A 22,314-nucleotide genomic window follows, 5' to 3' on the forward strand; every position below is an offset into this window, starting at 1 on the left:
GGAGGCCATGTGAGGGCCATGCAGGGGTCCCAGGGTGACATCCATGGGAACCTTTGGGGCCCCTGTGCAGCGCTGCGGCCCTAGGAGATTTATGTACAGGGTGGCCCCTGCAGTATGTGGGACTAACATGGGCAGTCATGCCTTTGATGTGATATCACTGTCAGACCTCTTCAATGTGATGTCTCTGTTGCTGACTACAGTAGTGTTGTAGGCAAAAGGTGTGTTTAAAAGTCATCCACGTAAAAAGGTGAAGGTTGAGAGAATCTAACCCAAACCTGGTCTTGTGCTACTGTACAGTGTGTGTGTGTGTGTGTGTGAGAGTGTGTGTGTGTGTGTGTATGCGTGTGTGCGTGCGTGTGTGCGTGTGTGTGTGTGTGTGTGCGTGTGTGTTTCTGTGGGATGTTTGAACTCCGCCGACTGCAACAGGACTTAGCAGCAGTCGGCTCAGAGACCACTAGAGTCCACTTCAACGTGTCAGAGTGCGGATTAGAGAACCTGAAGGATCCCATGTCTTTGATACCTTCAGGATCTGAAGCAGAACCTCCGGGCCTTCTTCAGAGGACCAGAGAGACAGACAGAGGGACGGACGAGGGATAATCTGAGGAATAGATGGACAAGGACCTAGCTGCTGTCCGTGTGTCTCACAGGAGGGGGTCGTTCCAGCTCAGCCTGCCTCTTATCTCCCCTCCTTCGTGCCTTCATCTCTGTGGTGAGGAAGGTTCCTTAATATTTAATTGTTATTTTCAATAAAGAGAAAAATAACGTATTGTTTTGCTTCTGATACTACAACTTAATATGACAACTTCATATAAATAATAATGCCCATACATCCAACCGTACATTTTTGCAGCAAAAACGGATTATAAATATTTTATAATCGTTTATTTCAGTCCATCCGAGGGGTCTTTGTAAAACACATTTGCGTCGTCATGCGACCAGTTGAAAAACGCAACTGCACTTTGCTCGCTGTCCACTTGAGGGAAATGTTCGGCAGCTATACGCTCCATTTATTTCCCTGCAAGGCAAAGCAAAAATCCATCGCTCACTGAATAAAAAGTCATTACACCGGCCTCAAAACGCTCGACATCACAGCACCCATTCCCAGCCATTCCGTTCATATTCAGAGTTTTATTTACTCCACATCCGGAGTAGCAGAGTGTTGATAAATGACTGCGGGGCGCCCGTGGGACTCTCCTGTTTAAGGAGCGGCGGTGCGATTTATGAGCGCGCTCTCGCAGGCTTCACGATGATTAATCGTAGCCGTCCTCCGCGGGACCGAGGGCGGCCACAGGCTGAGGCTGGGGCCGGGGGCCGGGGGCCGGGGGCCGGGGCAGGCAGGCAGCCGGCCCTCCGCTGTTTGGATAAGCAAGATAACATCAAAGCGGCCCTGCTGCTTGTGTTAAGAAAATACTGCATTCTGGGTCAGCGCAAATGAACCCGCGGAGGAGCCTAAAACTGTTTCAAATGACAAACGTAACGATATGTTATAACTGCAGCGCGGAGGCTGCGACACACTGATGTCGTTAGGAAATCTTGCGGGTAAAACAGCTAGATTGCCTTTCTTTTGACTATTTGTAGGCGATCAGTAGAATATGCAGGAGAACTGGTTTAAACCAAATGCCTGTTAAACATTTCATTGGTTTTAACGTCTGCAGAACATCCATGGGACCTATACAAGCAGTGAATAAAATACAAAATTACCATTTACAATTTATCTTTGAAATTAGAAAAAAGGGAAAAATCCCTCCAGGGATTTGCATTTGTCTTTGTCTCGTGGATCCTTGTCAAAGCCCGCCCATACAAATGAGATAATAGGACGTCTCCTCTAATGAGAACGTCAAAGGTGTTCGCCTCGCAGCACTGTGCCGCGAACACCTCCCACACCTGCGCTCATTGATCACAGGTCACCGCGGAGGGCCCCTGGATGGAGGGCCCCTAGCTGCAGGGCCCACTGGCTGCAGGCCCGTGGCTGCAGGCCCCCTGCTGAAGGGCCCTGTGGCTGCAGGCCTGCAGCCACAGGGCCCTTCAGCTAGGAGCCTGGAGCTAGGGGCCTGCAGCTACAGGCCCCTAGCTGCAGTCCTGCCATGCCACCGTTGCTCTTCATTTTCTCCTTGAACCATTGGCCCCATAAAACCCCCATCCCCCCCCCCCCCCCACCAGGCCTGTCTCTCAGGCAGCGCTCTTATTCAACGACTCCATTTTCTCTCTCTGGAAACAGAACAGGACAGAAACCTGTGGTGAATATTCTCTATCTTCTGTGTGGCTCAATTAACATATCATGACTTCACATTTTAATCATCCGTTTGTGTTTTATATTTATACATGTTCGGTTGGTGGTTCATTTATTAAACATTACCTCAGATCAAAGGGACCGATTCCTCCCGGTTTTCCCATGAATAAAACAGGAACCCCGTCTGCCCGTGTTTGGTGCGCTCCTTATCCCATTTGCACATCAAATCGTTTCTCTGCGCTCTCTCCTCGTACGGCACGGCCACGGACGCCAACTGGGAACGTCGGGAATTTCCGTTTCTCTATTTTCAACTTCCAACAACTCCAACGACCCCTCCTCCCCTGGCCCCCACTCACCTTTTTTTCTTAAAGGACGCCAATTTAGTTTGAATTGGAGGGGCCCCTGAGCTGTAAGGGCCCAGTGTTGCCTGTCCGCTGGGGTAGAACCAGAGGCCCCCAGTGCCCTTTCCCAGGCATCCAGCGCAGGACCTGGGAGCAACACGGACACAAGAGGCACCTGTTCCTCCAGGAGGCCGGGGCCGGCATCGGAACCCACCACGGGCTCCTGGGAGGGGGGGGGGGGGGGGGGGGGGGGAGAGGGGGGGGAGAGAGGGAGAGAGAGAGGGAGGGAGAGAGGGAGGGGGTGAAGGAGGGGGGGAAGGAGGGATGGACAGAGGGATGGGGAGAGGGAGAGAAAGAGAGGGGGGAGAGAGGGAGGGAGAGGGAGAGAGAGAGAGAGAGACAGAGACAGAGAGAGAGAGAGAGCGAGAGAGAGAGCGAGAGAGAGAGAGAGAGAGAGAGAGAGACAGAGACAGAGAGAGAGAGAGAGAGAGCGAGCGAGAGAGAGAGAGAGAGAGAGAGAGAGAGAGAGAGAGAGAGAGCGATAAGGACCTGCACTGTGATGAGGATGGGGAAACCTGAGGAGGATGTAGAGGAGGGAAGAGAGAAAAAGGAAAGAGTTGGAGGGGGGGGGGGTTGAATCTGGTGCAATTTGCCAAAATACAGTGTGCCCCACCACACACACACACACACACCCACACACACACACGCGCACACACACACACACACACACACACACACACACACACACACACACACAAACACACATGCACACAAGGGTTCCCCAAACACACACACACCCCCCTCCCACCACACACACACATGCACTAACCCTCTTGTTTAAAAAAGGAAACCTTTGTGTGAAGAGAGTTTTCCCCTCATCCACTGAATTAAGGCCCTATTTGTTTTCCGACGGTGGCTTTGTGGGGTCCCCCCCACCCCCCCATTGTTCAGACGGCCCTGAGTCACCTGCGGTAGGAAAGCACTCAAGGAGAATAACCAAAACATAAATTGTTGCTGAAAAAAAACAATTTTGCAAAAAAAGAAGCCAATCCCATCAGACTCGCTCCCCGGAGATCCTCCTCGTTGTGCTCTCCGGCCGTCGGGTTCTCCGGCCGTCGGGTTCTCCCCAGAACCAGAGAGGCGGCGGCTCCAGGCCAGCCGCCGTACGCCTCATTGAGCATGATGACTTTTTAAATACGCGGTCATAAGAGAAGAACACTGAGAGATTTAATGAAGGCGAGCCCCGTCTTGTGTTTTCTGGTATTTCCCGTCGGCCGTCCAGCGCGGCCGTGTGTGATAACCGTTTCCTGTCTGCTGCCTCGGAGCTGCTCCAGACCGTATTTCATCCCAGGTATCTCCCGCTGAAACGTCCCGGCGCTGACGTTACCCCGCGCCTCACTGCTCTTAAGGACAGGGTTCACGGGTCGCCCCCCGCCCCTCCCCACAGCGGGCCTCATATTGTCTCTCGCTCTATCCTCCCATGGATTTACCTCCCCCCTCCCACCTCCTCCCTTCCACATAACACCTTTGATGTGCACCTTTGGAGCACTTTGTGAAATCACAGTTGAGTGCACCTATGGGCCTGCTTCATGTGAGTCCCCCGCCCTCGCCCAACCCCCCCCCCCCCCCCCGGTTGTGGAATCCGGACGTTGAGATATCCTCCAAGCGGTTATTTCATTTCTTCTTGGAGAATTCCTTCCTCTACAGCCCCTCTCCTCGCTCTGCTTCTCCGCCACGTGAACAGACCCCCAGACGCTGTGCTGGGCTGCGTCAGGCTGCAGTGTGTGTGGAACACCGCGCAGTGTCCTGTTCGTCTGGGGGGGGGGGGGTGCAGAGGGACCCTTCAGCGGGGACGGGGTCCGGGTCGAACGCTCTGCCGCTGCCAGAGGCCGCGGGCCGAGAACAACGGATCAACCTGGGGTGCAGCCCGGACGCGCACCCCTAAAACACATCAGAAGAGGAGTGCACGGCGCGTGCGCTGGTGTGCACTTAGGATGCTTTATTTGACACTCGGAATCTGTAAAGGAGATGGTTTACCCCCCAGAGAGATGAGGCTGTGGAGCCGGTGAGAGGAATGGGCTGCACATCCCGTCCGGCCTCTGGCTTTAGGACTTCTCTTTGAATGTATACTACAAGTGTGTTTAGGTTAAGTTCACAAATACTACCAAAGTACAAGTAATGAACAAGAAATGCACCGCTGCGCAATTTATCAAGGAGTATGCTTAAACAATAAAGAAAATATAAACAAACTTTTGATCAATCAACAGCAAAATGTGTTTTTCATTCACTCTCATTGGTCTTTGACCGTCATTATCATAAAACAACCATTTCTCTTTTCACAGAGTGGAGGTAACCTCCATTAGTTCTCCCGCAGCTCCGTGCAAACTCTCCACGAACCTCTGAGTCACCGAGCCCAACACGTCTTCCTCTGAGAGCGCTGATGGCTGATCCCTGTGGAAAGCCCCCCCGCCCTTCAAAGCCCTAGCTGACAGTTTCATTTCTATGACTTTATTTATTCTCAAAGTCACACCAACCTAACCATCCGACCAACAGACAGATCTATAAAGCCCGCCCCCATAGAGGGGGAGATGAACGCTGGCTGTTGTGGGACAGTACGTTAAACTGTCCACACCTTTCCGCCCGGCCTGAGCCGGGCCTGCTATGTTTTCTTGCTGCCGCGTCCTTCCTGCCAAAGCCCCATAGCAATGATTTATGACCCCCACCCCCCACCCCCACTGACATACCAGAGCCTGACAACAGCACCGGCAGGCCCAGAGAGAAGTAATGGTTCCTGGAGGACGGGGAACAGAGGAAGAGCATCAGAGGTAAAGAGGTAAAGGGAGAAAGGTGATAAAGATTTAGAAACAACAACAAGAGGATTATTACAGCGATTGGGAAAGTGGGGGAAAGAGGCCGGGATGGACAAAGAGCCAGGGAAGTGGTTCCACACTTTAGTCTTTAGGGGTACCTCGACATCTTCATTAGGACCTTTCATATGCATATAGTATTGTTACTTCTAAAGACACATGCAGTGACTGAGCAGTGAGGGGCAATTATTACAATTAGTAATTATTATTATTATATTATTATATATTATTATTATTATTTTAATTATGAGGATAAGTCAGCAACACGTCCATCCTCCCAGTTTGTTTATTTTATAACGCAAACAAACAATTGGAAAACATTGCAATGGAAAACATATGATGGAATGCACAAAGCAAAGCTATTTTTGAAATACTACCATATTTACTGTATAATATATTTTATTTCCAATGATATTTGTTATATTATTGCAAATGCGTCCATTTCAAGAATAAAATCCCACCTGCAGTACCGTCACCCACCAGCAGGGGTACGAGTACCACAGGTTGAGCCCCACTGAGAACCAAAGGCAGGAGAGCAGCGTGCATTAAGGCCATTAGCCTGCCTGGTGCACGGGGCAGGATGAAGGCCATTAGCCTGCCAGGCCGCACAGGCGGCCATGATGATGATGGGTGCTCTCCTGTAGTGTGTGTGTATAGTACAGGAAGATGGGGGGGTTGGTGTGTGTGTGAGTGAGTGTGTGTGTGTGGGGAGGTGGGTATGGGGGGGGGGGGGGGGTAAAGAGAGTTTGTAATGGGATAACTGCCTCATTCACCCCGGAGAGAGCTGCCTCCTGCAGCAGATAGCATCAGCCTCAGCAGACGTCTCCATCACGCCTTATGCACCGTTGCCATGCGATGTCTACACACACACACACACACACACACACACACACACACACACACACACACACATACGTATTCACAAACTCATGAACGTGCGCGCCCACACACTTGTGTGCACATGTACACGATCACACACACACACACACACACACACACACACACACACTCAAACAAAGAACTATCAAGCTATTAAACAACATTGTCCAAAAGAAACACTGGACTGAAACAAAGAAACATGCGGCTGAGCTTCACGGTCAGGACACAAAGTCAGATCCAATGTTTTCCTAACAGATTGGGATCTTCCCTCTGCGAGCTCGGAGACGATGGAGGGAGAGAAGAGAAGGCGCAGTGTTGTTGCTCCGTTCCCATGGACCGAGTGGAAGTGGCAGAGGTGGTAATGGGCTGCAGACGTTTGGAGCGCCCTCTCTGCTGGCTTTACATCATTCTGCTTCTCATGCGTATGTTTACGGTACACTCATCTGCGCGGGAAAGGGAACTTAATTCCCCCCAAAAACGCAGTGTATTCGTTGTTTTCTTAACGTAAACACCGGTCGCCGTGGCGAATGTGTTGGTTAAAAGGTAACTGACGGCGCGCATTACACATCACGGGATCCCGCGCGGCCCCTGAGTCATAAGATGATGTAATCACTCCCTAATTTGGGTCGTTTATGCTCGACTTGCGTAGAGTATGAAAAAAACATGCTTTTGCCAACTGTTCAGAAAACTCCTTTGATTTCCGAGAGAGAGAGAGAGAGAGAGAGAGAGAGAGAGAACAAGAGAGAAAGAGAGAGAGAGATAGAACAAAAGAGGAAGAGAGAGAGAGAGAGAGAACAAGAGAGAGAGAGAGAGAGAGAGAGAGAACAAGAGAGAGAGAGAGAGAGAGAGAGAAAGAGAGAGAAAGAGAGAGAGAGAACAAGAGAGAAAGAGAGAGAGAGAGAGAGAGAACAAGAGAGAAAGAGAGAGAGAGCGAGAGAGAGAGAGAGAGAGAGAGAGCTAGAGACACAGTGCGAACGAGTGGGAATACACAAAAGGTGTAAAACGGTGTGTCAAAAAATTCCACCTTTACGACACCACGCCAGTAGGATAGCGTTCAATTTGAACAATAACTTCCCATCACACCCTCCAAATCCATACTCATCATTATCTACACGGCTTTCAACGCCCATTGAATCCCTTTTTTCTCCCCTTGGAGGGATATCACGCGGTAGCGTAGTGAGTGGGACTAGCCTCTTCGGTCTGTTGTTTATTGGGAATGTGAGCGGCAGCAGCTAGCAGCAGCTAGCAGCAGCTAGCAGCGGCGGCGGCGGCGGCAGCCAGCAGCGAGTGTCTCTGGACACGTTGAGTGGATAACCATATGCTGTCACCCAAGCCCAGACGGGCCCCATATCGAGCGCTGTTGACCTGGGAATCGTGTGGGAGGCGGGCGGGCGCGGGGGCGTACAGAGCACTGGGGACCGGGCCGGCTCAGAGAGGTACAAATCACGGGTTTAACTGCTGCACTCGCTGCCTCGTCCTGCAGCCTCGCACACACACACACACAACACTCAAACAAGTGTATGTGTGTGTGTGTGTCCTGTGTATGGGTGTGTCAGTGTTTGTATGTGTTTGCGTGTGGGTGTGTGTTTTAGTGTGTTGGCATGTGTGTGTGTGTGTCTGTGTTGTCATGCGCGTATGTGTGTGTGAGTGTGTTGGGGTTTGTGTGTGTGTGTGTGTTGGTGTGTGTGAGTGTGTTGCTGTGTGTGTGCGTTGGCATGTGTGTCTGTGTTTGTGTGTTGGCATGTGAGTTTGTGTTGGCATGCTTGTATGTGTGTCTTAATGTGTGTTGGCGTGTGTGTATGTGTGTGTGTGTTAGTGCGTTGGCCTTTGTTTAAAGTATTGCCAGTCAGATTGTGCTCTTGTGAGTTGGGCCGTTGGGTGAGGAGGGGTTAGTGTGAGGATCCTGTTCAATATTATCAAACCGTAAAGAAATGCTTCCTTAAGTTGACACCTTGAGCAGTTTTCTGAAGAGTTCAAGTTTGATGGGATTTTTGGAACCAAAAATTATTTTAATTTTATTTCCCAGGTTGTTTCAATGAGGCAATGTTGTAGAATAAACGTATAAAGTCCTCCCCAATTCCATTGTGTTGAACATAATGCGGACATCATCCTACCCGCAGTGCCACAAGCAACCATCCAAGTGAAAGAAACGCATGCAGACAAGTGGAAAACTCAAGTGGAAAAAAAGGATTTTTGTTTGTTTCCTTCTTTCCATCATTTAGTGTGCATGTGTGGGTGTCTATGTGGTACTGTCTGATGTGTGAGAAGGAATTGATGACTGATAGATAGACGGATGTGCAGAGGAATGATAAGAAGAGAGATGACATGGGAACAATTGAAACACGTCCTACACAGTTCTTTATTGGGCAATAGGTTAAACCGACGGCAGATGAGGTTAACCTTTGACCTAACCAGCCGACTGTCATTCAACCACCTCCATTGTTTCCCAGCTCCATACTTTCCTACATGGTCATTAAAACCTCCCATCTGAAAAACAACTACTTGATAAACAAGCAGAGGCCTCAAGTTTATCATAAATGTCAAGAAGACAGAACCATCGCCCAGCGTCCTGTTTGTATAACTGAACCCCCGCTCCTTGGCTCTGACACACATCTACCAACTAGCACGCTAGTTTGAGGTGAGTGTTATTATGGTTTAACATGCCAGCCGTTTTCCCCCTAATCATGAGCCTGACCCAGCCTGTCAAACAACTGTTGCCGTCTCCGGGACGCACACTGTCCATTTCCTCGTTGAAAGCCCTGCTTGTGGTTGGATGTTCGTACCACAGAGAGAAAGTCGGTTTGTGAATTAGTAAGGGCAAATGAATGCATTACAAACCCCCCCATTGTGTTTCAACATGCTCCTCAGAAAGAACTGCAGGGCTCTCGGAGATTTATGCCCCGAGTGTTCTCGAATGTCGACCAAAGCACCCATAACTTTAAAATGTGTTGGTTGCCAGGCCAGACTAAATCAAACCGAATTGAACCACACGAGGCACGGTTCAGCAGAAACACTCACAGTAGAGAGGTACGATATTAACAACAGGCTAATGTTAACGATATTACATTTACGATTACAACAACAAAGCTCTATGCAGTTTGAACCTCCACAAAGCCTTTATGTACTTCAATGTTCATGGGAGTTAGACCTTGTTTCTTTCCATTATTTAGAATGGTTGCTTCTCTCTGTATGAAAATGAAACATGTATTTTGGTGGGGGGGGGGGGGGGGGGGGGGGTTAAGATATGTGGTACGTTTAGCCGGTATGGTCCGGACCTTAATGGTTGCCCAATCAGTTCCACCAGGTCTGCTCCGATGGGCTGGGCGGCCTCTGCCCTGATTACATTGAATTGTGGGTATTTCCTGCCTCTAAGCCTTGCATATGGAAGGAGTAAGGCAGTGGCTGAAGTACTACTGTTTTTCTCTCCTCTTCATGTCCTTCTCCCTCCCTCCCTCCTTCTCTCTTGCTGTCTCTCTCTGTCGATTTTTTCTTCTTCTTCTTTTTTCTGAAGAAAAGTGAAAAATGCTTTTGTTTTTTTGGCGGTGCTGTCAAAATAGTGAGCGGGGCCTCGGCTCTACGTCTCCGTTCACGAAGCCAAGGAGAGGTCCTGAGAGACTCGCGGCTAACTGCAGTCTAACCATATGATCCACTTGATCACAGTCTTCAGACTCAGACTACTGCTGGCCTATCGCTGAGGGGTCAGGACATTTACACTCAATCGTTTTACATGTTGCCGGCTAAATTAAAACGGCCGTGATACATGATGCGTCCGTTGCGAAATAGAATGTTTCTTGGTTTGATTTCAAGGTGTAAGGTTTTACGATGGAGTCAAGGTGTTGGCGGTGGTCGGGATGACAGGCAGAGATTTATGAGACCATTTATCTTCATTAGACAAGATTTGGGCGTAAAGGTAGGTCGTTGCTTGGTCTGTTGCAAAAAACCTGAATGAATCAATTATCATATTAATATTATTCTAAATAGGTGGTTAACAATCGGTAACAATCAGTCAGTAACAATGTGACAGGTCTGCATGCAATTTAAAATAGGTATGATCAAAACTATTTTGCAATATATTAACGTTGTATTGAAATTGTATCTTTAGTAAAAAAGAAAAACCTCATTTTATGAAGTATGATTATGAGATGATAATAAACATAATAAACACTATTGGATTGACATAAAGAGGTAGATGGTCAATAAATTGATTTGGCCACATTTAAACATTATCAGTCGATTACGCAGTACAAAATCTGTGTCCGTTATTTTCCACTGATTTAAGTTTTGAAACAACATACTAACTAGCCTTGTTAGATCAAGTTTAGCTCAAACCCTCCGAGCAAATATGCTTTACAGTAATATAAAGTTCACTTGTATTGCATTATAGTACATTTTATTTGTTTTCCACCTAAAGACACAGCATCAAAATGATTAAATATTGGTTAAATGGTTAAATATAGTTATACTATGAACTACAATTAGGGAGCTATAAAACACTATTTCCCAGACATCAGATCCGTATCATCTCCGTTCTGGTTGAAACCTGAGCATTACATGTTTACAGTGTGTGTGTGTGTGTGTGTGTGTGTGTGTGTGTGTGTGTGTGTGTGTGTGTGTGTGTGTGTGTGTGTGTGTGTGTGTGTGTGTGTGTGTGTGTGTGTGTGTGTGTGTGTGTGTGCGCTTGTACTGAAACATATTTTTTAAAGCTGGGGCTGTTTTAATTGTGCTCTCTGGGAACTGAAACTATTGAACATTTTTCAATTCAACAGCTGATGGAGAACAGATTGTAGAAGAGTTGTGCTTTTCTACTTCACTGTTTCGTTTGGCAGCAATGCCAGCTTTGATTCCCTGCTGTAAATATATAGCAATAAATGGATGTGCATTGACGTGTATTAAAAGTGTTACGAGTTTCTCTGAGGGATCTCAAACGGTCCAATTATGTCAATCAACAACCTGTCAATCAAAGAGGATCCGATCTTTCCAATGTGGCAATGCTTTTCCCCACTTTATAATCTAAACATTTGTCTGATGTATAAAGATACGCACACATGTGTTCAACAGGAACACAGCGTTCCTTTCATGTGGTCCCTGCCCTCCTGATGTATACACAGAACTCTCCTTGTAAAAGCAACAGGACGGTATTAGCTCCTTTTTTCCTTCAATTCTCTGCAGTTTGAAAGGTGCTCTGCCGTATTGTTTACCCAGAATCCCCTCTGTCGGCCCCGCGGCTTACAAAGGAGATAGTGTGAAACGGCTGTAAATGAGCGGCATGCCGACTGTAATTGATTGACTTGTTGTTGTCCTGTCACCACCTGTGGAATGCATCTCCCACCCCGTCCAAGCAGCAGCCAGCACTCAGCCTGTACCTCCTCAGGTTACTGTGGGCTGCCCTCCAGGTGTCAGCATGACACATTCGCTGGTAAAAAAAACACACAACACAAGGAAGAAAACACAAAGGAACTAATTTGGATTCGCCAACGTTTGTTTCACAATTTATTACTTTTTACCTCAGTGATGGCTATGGATTTGTGTTTGCTCCAGGTGTGTGTATATCAGGTGTGTGAATCAAACAATGAAATCCCCCCAAAAAATATTTGCCAAAGTTTGTTTCGCAACCTATTACTTTTTTCGTCTGCAATATGGATTTGTGTTTTGCTCTGGGTATGTGTGTATCAGGTGTGTGAATCAAAAAGTCAAATACAAACCACCTGTCCTCAAACTGCAGTTCACCACAGCCCAGGAGGCAATGACGCCATCACAGGGCTGATCGACTGGGGGTTAGTCTTCTATTAGCCTTCGTCTTTCTCAGATCGGCCGGCCCTTGAACCCGTGAAGAATAAGAGAAACCCTGCATTAAACAGATGTTGTGACGCTCCATAAACACAGAGGGAAGTCTGCGCTGCGGTGAAGGAATAACCAACGCAGTCGGCCCGCGACTGCACGGGATGCAAATGAAAAAGCGTCTGAGGGCCCTTCTATATTTTCTTTTACAGGCGGGCGTAAATCAAACGCTATAGAACTGTGGAGAATAAAACACACCGAGAAATACGCAGCTGACGGTTTTAACGTGACAGTACTGCCAATGCTGTGGTTTAGTGGTGGGTGGGGGTCCTGCAGCAGTGGGGGGCAGAGCTGCGGTCTCCTGAATACCCCCCCCCCCCCAGATGGGGATCTGATCCGGAGCTGGAGGAGGAAGGAGCCAATGAGGTGGTCGATATTCACACTAAATCTAATCCATACCCTTCCTCTGGAGCAGTGCCCACCTGGACACCTCATGGGCTCCAGGCCCCCCCGAGGACTCCAGGCCCACGGGGGGGGGGGGCCTGGAGCCCATGGGTTCATCAGACATTAACAGTTCTGCAGACACACGTCCTCAAGGAGCAGGTGGGGGGGGGGGGGGGGGGGCGTACTGATGGACAGCGGGTATCGGGGTTCAAACCCACAACCTTGTGGCTGTGAGTCAAACCACTGAACCACCAGCTAACCAACACTAACCAACACTAACCAACACTGACCAACACTAACCAACACTAACCAACACTAACCAACACTAACCAACACTGACCAACACTAACCAACACTAACCAACACTGACCAACACTAACCAACACTGACCAACACTGACCAACACTAACCAACACTAACCAACACTAACCAACACTGACCGACACTAACCGACACTAACCGACACTGACCGACACTGACCAACACTGACCAACACTAACCAACACTGACCAACACTGACCAACACTGACCAACACTAACCAACACTAACCAACACTAACCAACACTAACCAACACTGACCAGCACTAACCAGCACTAACCAACACTAACCAACACTAACACTGACAAACACTAACCAACACTAACCAACACTGACCGACACTGACCGACACTGACCGACACTGACCAACACTAACCAACACTAGCCAACACTGACCAACACTGACCAACACTGACCAACACTAACCAACACTGACCAACACTAACCAACACTAACACTGACAAACACTAACCAACACTAACCAACACTAACCAACACTGACCAACACTAACCAACACTAACCAACACTAACACTGACCAACACTGACCAACACTAACCAACACTAACCAACACTGACCAACACCAACCAACACCAACCAACACTAACACTGACCAACACTAACCAACACTAACCAACACTGACCAACACTGACCAACACTAACCAACATTAACCAACACTGACCAACACTAACCAACACTAACACTGACCAACACTGACCAACACTAACCAACACTAACCAACACTAACACTGACCAACACTAACCAACACTGACCAACACTGACCAACACTGACCAACACTAACAAACACTGACCAACACTGACCAACACTAACCAACACTGACCAACACTGACCAACACTAACCAACACTGACCAACACTGACCAACACTAACCAACACTAATTAACACTGACCAACACTGACCAACACTAACCAACACTGACCAACACTGACCAACACTAACCAACACTGACCAACACTGACCAACACTAACAAACACTGACCAACACTAACCAACACTGACCAACACTGACCAACACTAACCAACACTGACCAACACTGACCAACACTAACCAACACTGACCAACACTAACCAACACTGACCAACACTAACCAACACTGACCAACACTGACCAACACAAACCAACACTAACCAACACTAACAACACTGACCAACACTGACCAACACTAACAAACACTGACCAACACTGACCAACACTGACCAACACTAACCAACACTGACCAACACTGACCAACACTAACCAACACTAACCAACACTGACCAACACTAACCAACACTAACCAACACTGACCGACACTGACCGACACTGACCGACACTAACCGACACTAACCGACACTGACCGACACTGACCGACACTTACCGACACTAACCGACACTGACCGACACTGACCAACACTGACCAACACTGACCAACACTGACCAACACTAACCAACACTAACCAACACTGACCAACACTGACCAACACTAACCAACACTAACACTGACCAACACTAACCAACACTGACCAACACTGACCAACACTAACCAACACTAACCAACACTGACCAACACTGACCAACACTGACCAACACTAAGCAACACTGACCAACACTAAGCAACACTGACCAACACTAACCAACACTGACCAACACTGACCAACACTAACCAACATTGACCAACACTAACCAACACTGACCAACACTGACCAACACTAACAACACTTACCAACACTGACCAACACTGACCAACAATAACCAACACTAACAACACTGACCAACACTAACCAACACTGACCAACAGTGACCAACACTGACCAACACTAACCAACACTAACCAACACTGACCAACAGTGACCAACACTGACCAACACTAACAACAATAACCAACACTAACCAACACTGGCCAACACTAACCAACACTGACCAACACTAACCAACACTGACCAACACTAACCAACACTAACCAACACTAACCAACACTAACACTGACCAACACTGACCAACACTAACCAACACTGACCAACACTGACCAACACTGACCAACACTAACAACACTAACCAACACTGACTAACACTAACCAACACTAACAAACACTGACCAACACTGACCAACACTGACCAACACTGACCAACACTGACCAACACTAAGCAACACTGACCAACACTGACCAACACTAACAACACTAACCAACACTGACCAACACTGACCAACAATAACCAACACTAACAACACTGACCAACACTAACCAACACTGACCAACAGTGACCAACACTGACCAACACTAACCAACACTAACCAACACTGACCAACAGTGACCAACACTGACCAACACTAACAACAATAACCAACACTAACCAACACTAACCAACACTGACCAACACTGGCCAACACTAACCAACACTGACCAACACTAACCAACACTGACCAACACTAACCAACACTAACCAACACTAACCAACACTAACACTGACCAACACTGACCAACACTAACCAACACTGACCAACACTGAGCAACACTGACCAACACTAACAACACTAACCAACACTGACCAACACTAACCAACACTAACAAACACTGACCAACACTGACCAACACTAACCAACACTGACCAACACTGACCAACACTAACCAACACTGACCAACACTGACCAACACTAACCAACACTAACCAACACTGACCAACACTAACCAACACTAACCAACACTGACCAACACTAACCAACACTAACACTGACCAACACTAACCAACACTAACCAACACTGACCAACACTGACCAACACTACCCAACACTAACCAACGCTGACCAACACTAACCAACACTAACCAACACTGACCGACACTTACCGACACTAACCGACACTAACCGACACTGACCGACACTGACCGACACTGACCAACCCTAACCAACACTGACCAACACTGACCAACACTAACCAACACTAACCAACACTGACCAACACTAACCAACACTAACCAACACTAACCAACACTAACACTGACCAACAGTAACCAACACTGACCAACACTAACCAACACTAACCAACACTAACCAACACTGACCAACACTGACCAACACTAAGCAACACTGACCAACACTAACCAACACTGACCAACACTGACCAACACTAACCAACACTGACCAACACTAACCAACACTGACCAACACTGACCAACACTAACAACACTAACCAACACTGACCAACACTGACCAACAATAACCAACACTGACCAACACTAAGCAACACTGACCAACACTGACCAACACTAACAACACTAACCAACACTGACCAACACTGACCAACAATAACCAACACTAACAACACTGACCAACACTAACCAACACTGACCAACAGTGACCAACACTGACCAACACTAACCAACACTAACCAACACTGACCAACAGTGACCAACACTGACCAACACTAGCAACAATAACCAACACTAACCAACACTAACCAACACTGACCAACACTGGCCAACACTAACCAACACTGACCAACACTAACCAACACTGACCAACACTAACCAACACTAACCAACACTAACCAACACTAACACTGACCAACACTGACCAACACTAACCAACACTGACCAACACTGAGCAACATTGACCAACACTAACAACACTAACCAACACTGACCAACACTAACCAACACTAACAAACACTGACCAACACTGACCAACACTAACCAACACTGACCAACACTGACCAACACTAACCAACACTGACCAACACTGACCAACACTAACCAACACTAACCAACACTGACCAACACTAACCAACACTAACACTGACCAACACTAACCAACACTAACCAACACTGACCAACACTGACCAACACTACCCAACACTAACCAACGCTGACCAACACTGACCGACACTTACCGACACTAACCGACACTAACCGACACTGACCGACAGTGACCGACACTGACCAACCCTAACCAACACTGACCAACACTGACCAACACTAACCAACACTGACCAACACTAACCAACACTAACCAACACTAACACTGACCAACAGTAACCAACACTGACCAACACTGACCAACACTAACCAACACTAACCAACACTAACCAACACTGACCAACACTGACCAACACTAAGCAACACTGACCAACACTAACCAACACTGACCAACACTGACCAACACTAACCAACACTGACCAACACTAACCAACACTGACCAACACTGACCAACACTAACAACACTAACCAACACTGACCAACACTGACCAACAATAACCAACACTCACAACACTGACCAACACTAACCAACACTGACCAACAGTGACCAACACTGACCAACACTAACCAACACTAACCAACACTGACCAACAGTGACCAACACTGACCAACACTAACAGCAATAACCAACACTAACCAACACTAACCAACACTGACCAACACTGACCAACACTAACCAACACTGACCAACACTAACCAACACTGACCAACACTAACCAACACTAACCAACACTAACACTGACCAACACTGACCAACACTAACCAACACTGACCAACACTGACCAACACTAACAACACTAACCAACACTGACCAACACTAACCAACACTAACAAACACTGACCAACACTGACCAACACTAACCAACACTGACCAACACTGACCAACACTAACCAACACTGACCAACACTGACCAACACTAACCAACACTGACCAACACTGACCAACACTAACCAACACTAACCAACACTGACCAACACTGACCAACACTAACAAACACTGACCAACACTAACCAACACTGACCAACACTGACCAACACTAACCAACACTGACCAACACTGACCAACACTAACCAACACTGACCAACACTAACCAACACTGACCAACACTAACCAACACTGACCAACACTGACCAACACAAACCAACACTAACCAACACTAACAACACTGACCAACACTGACCAACACTAACAAACACTGACCAACACTGACCAACACTGACCAACACTAACCAACACTGACCAACACTGACCAACACTAACCAACACTAACCAACACTGACCAACACTAACCAACACTAACCAACACTGACCGACACTGACCGACACTGACCGACACTAACCGACACTAACCGACACTGACCGACACTGACCGACACTTACCGACACTAACCGACACTGACCGACACTGACCAACACTGACCAACACTGACCAACACTGACCAACACTAACCAACACTAACCAACACTGACCAACACTGACCAACACTAACCAACACTAACACTGACCAACACTAACCAACACTGACCAACACTGACCAACACTAACCAACACTAACCAACACTGACCAACACTGACCAACACTGACCAACACTAAGCAACACTGACCAACACTAAGCAACACTGACCAACACTAACCAACACTGACCAACACTGACCAACACTAACCAACATTGACCAACACTAACCAACACTGACCAACACTGACCAACACTAACAACACTTACCAACACTGACCAACACTGACCAACAATAACCAACACTAACAACACTGACCAACACTAACCAACACTGACCAACAGTGACCAACACTGACCAACATTAACCAACACTAACCAACACTGACCAACAGTGACCAACACTGACCAACACTAACAACAATAACCAACACTAACCAACACTGGCCAACACTAACCAACACTGACCAACACTAACCAACACTGACCAACACTAACCAACACTAACCAACACTAACCAACACTAACACTGACCAACACTGACCAACACTAACCAACACTGACCAACACTGACCAACACTGACCAACACTAACAACACTAACCAACACTGACTAACACTAACCAACACTAACAAACACTGACCAACACTGACCAACACTGACCAACACTGACCAACACTGACCAACACTAAGCAACACTGACCAACACTGACCAACACTAACAACACTAACCAACACTGACCAACACTGACCAACAATAACCAACACTAACAACACTGACCAACACTAACCAACACTGACCAACAGTGACCAACACTGACCAACACTAACCAACACTAACCAACACTGACCAACAGTGACCAACACTGACCAACACTAACAACAATAACCAACACTAACCAACACTAACCAACACTGACCAACACTGGCCAACACTAACCAACACTGACCAACACTAACCAACACTGACCAACACTAACCAACACTAACCAACACTAACCAACACTAACACTGACCAACACTGACCAACACTAACCAACACTGACCAACACTGAGCAACACTGACCAACACTAACAACACTAACCAACACTGACCAACACTAACCAACACTAACAAACACTGACCAACACTGACCAACACTAACCAACACTGACCAACACTGACCAACACTAACCAACACTGACCAACACTGACCAACACTAACCAACACTAACCAACACTGACCAACACTAACCAACACTAACCAACACTGACCAACACTAACCAACACTAACACTGACCAACACTAACCAACACTAACCAACACTGACCAACACTGACCAACACTACCCAACACTAACCAACGCTGACCAACACTAACCAACACTAACCAACACTGACTGACACTTACCGACACTAACCGACACTAACCGACACTGACCGACACTGACCGACACTGACCAACCCTAACCAACACTGACCAACACTGACCAACACTAACCAACACTAACCAACACTGACCAACACTAACCAACACTAACCAACACTAACCAACACTAACACTGACCAACAGTAACCAACACTGACCAACACTAACCAACACTAACCAACACTAACCAACACTGACCAACACTGACCAACACTAAGCAACACTGACCAACACTAACCAACACTGACCAACACTGACCAACACTAACCAACACTGACCAACACTAACCAACACTGACCAACACTGACCAACACTAACAACACTAACCAACACTGACCAACACTGACCAACAATAACCAACACTGACCAACACTAAGCAACACTGACCAACACTGACCAACACTAACAACACTAACCAACACTGACCAACACTGACCAACAATAACCAACACTAACAACACTGACCAACACTAACCAACACTGACCAACAGTGACCAACACTGACCAACACTAACCAACACTAACCAACACTGACCAACAGTGACCAACACTGACCAACACTAGCAACAATAACCAACACTAACCAACACTAACCAACACTGACCAACACTGGCCAACACTAACCAACACTGACCAACACTAACCAACACTGACCAACACTAACCAACACTAACCAACACTAACCAACACTAACACTGACCAACACTGACCAACACTAACCAACACTGACCAACACTGAGCAACATTGACCAACACTAACAACACTAACCAACACTGACCAACACTAACCAACACTAACAAACACTGACCAACACTGACCAACACTAACCAACACTGACCAACACTGACCAACACTAACCAACACTGACCAACACTGACCAACACTAACCAACACTAACCAACACTGACCAACACTAACCAACACTAACACTGACCAACACTAACCAACACTAACCAACACTGACCAACACTGACCAACACTACCCAACACTAACCAACGCTGACCAACACTGACCGACACTTACCGACACTAACCGACACTAACCGACACTGACCGACACTGACCGACACTGACCAACCCTAACCAACACTGACCAACACTGACCAACACTAACCAACACTGACCAACACTAACCAACACTAACCAACACTAACCAACACTAACACTGACCAACAGTAACCAACACTGACCAACACTGACCAACACTAACCAACACTAACCAACACTAACCAACACTGACCAACACTGACCAACACTAAGCAACACTGACCAACACTAACCAACACTGACCAACACTGACCAACACTAACCAACACTGACCAACACTAACCAACACTGACCAACACTGACCAACACTAACAACACTAACCAACACTGACCAACACTGACCAACAATAACCAACACTCACAACACTGACCAACACTAACCAACACTGACCAACAGTGACCAACACTGACCAACACTAACCAACACTAACCAACACTGACCAACAGTGACCAACACTGACCAACACTAACAGCAATAACCAACACTAACCAACACTAACCAACACTGACCAACACTGACCAACACTAACCAACACTGACCAACACTAACCAACACTGACCAACACTAACCAACACTAACCAACACTAACACTGACCAACACTGACCAACACTAACCAACACTGACCAACACTGACCAACACTAACAACACTAACCAACACTGACCAACACTAACCAACACTAACAAACACTGACCAACACTGACCAACACTAACCAACACTGACCAACACTGACCAACACTAACCAACACTGACCAACACTGACCAACACTAACCAACACTGACCAACACTAACCAACACTAACCAACACTGACCAACACTAACCAACACTAACACTGACCAACACTAACCAACACTAACCAACACTTACCAACACTGACCAACACTACCCAACACTAACCAACGCTGACCAACACTAACCAACACTGACCAACACTGACCAACACTAACCAACACTAACCAACACTGACCAACACTAACACTGACCAACACTGACCAACACTAACCAACACTAACCAACACTGACCGACACTGACCAACACTAACCAACACTGACCAACACTAACCAACACTAACCAACACTGACCAACACTAACCAACACTAACCAACACTGACCAACCCTGACCAACACTGACCAACACTAACCAACACTGACCAACACTGACCAACACTGACCAACACTGAGCCAACACTAACGACAGACGCACACGCACATGCACACACACGCTCACACACATGCACACACACACACATACGCACACACACACACACACTCACACACACACGCGCAACCGGATGCATCCTGACATGGCAGGGAACATGAAGACACCGCCCATGATGGCTATTGATCATGATAATCAAATAGCAGTGTTACAAAAAAACTCAACGTGGCAGAGGAGGATCCAGTTGGGCTCAGGACCCCCCCCCCCCCCCCCCCCCCCCCCCCCCCCCCACCACCACCACCACCCCACCCCTCTTAAACATACAAACATACATGCGCAGGAGAAGTCTGTTATTTGTATTGTTGCATTTACATTAAGGCTTCATTTTAATTGCATCATTCCCCCCGCTAAATAGATCTGTCAATAATGGCCGTCACGTGGGGAGGGGGTTATGGGGCGGTTGTAATGGACAAACCTGATTAATTTAATCGAGTTGTGTTCCATTACGGCTGCACTTTATCATTTCAACAGATGGAGCAGCAAGAAATTAAAAAATACTCTCAAGGATATGCAGCACTCACTCCACCCCTCCCCCCCCCCCCCCCCCTCCACGCCACG

At 47.4% G+C, this 22,314-nt stretch overlaps 1 protein-coding gene across 1 annotated transcript in view; it reads right to left on the minus strand.

Annotated features, from left to right (window-relative positions):
- The window catches only part of ncoa2 (nuclear receptor coactivator 2), a gene marked incomplete at its 3' end in the record, with an annotated part of 85,973 nt that overhangs the window by 450 nt on the left and 63,209 nt on the right, over nt 1-22,314 (minus strand). The gene's annotated exons all lie outside the window — the stretch shown is intronic.

The sequence above is a fragment of the Pollachius pollachius genome, assembly GCF_949987615.1.
Source record: "Pollachius pollachius genome assembly, chromosome: 17".
NCBI classification, from domain to species: domain Eukaryota; kingdom Metazoa; phylum Chordata; class Actinopteri; order Gadiformes; family Gadidae; genus Pollachius; species Pollachius pollachius.